This window comes from Branchiostoma floridae, chromosome 4, assembly GCF_000003815.2.
Source record: "Branchiostoma floridae strain S238N-H82 chromosome 4, Bfl_VNyyK, whole genome shotgun sequence".
NCBI classification, from domain to species: domain Eukaryota; kingdom Metazoa; phylum Chordata; class Leptocardii; order Amphioxiformes; family Branchiostomatidae; genus Branchiostoma; species Branchiostoma floridae.
In genome coordinates, this window is record NC_049982.1 from 23,244,128 (window position 1) to 23,244,535 (window position 408).

Consider the following 408-nt stretch of genomic DNA (forward strand, 5'->3'; position numbering starts at 1 on the left):
AGCAGCAATCTTGTATAATGCGGCCCGCACAACTGCACGGAGGGATAAAACTTACCAAGATGAGAAGTGGAGAAAAGGCGTTTGTGGCCGCCATTTTACCGCCGAAACATGTCAACACTATGATCATGAATGGCCAAATGTTCAAAATGTTTAGCCTCCTTCGCAGACCTTTGGAGCGGCGGTATTTATTTTGTGAGAGAGCGCTGATTCGCAGTTTTCGACATGAGCTAAGGTTCTCCATGCCTGGGAAGGGACTGAGCCGTGAGAAGGAGTTATTATTTATTGATATTAAGCGAAGAAGGCGCAAAGTGACGAATTGGTCTTGTTACTCCTGGTCTCCAGTTATGTGCTTTTTGTGCATGTAGCAGCTCAATGGCACTGTGTCCAAAGAACTGTTTAGGTTACGAT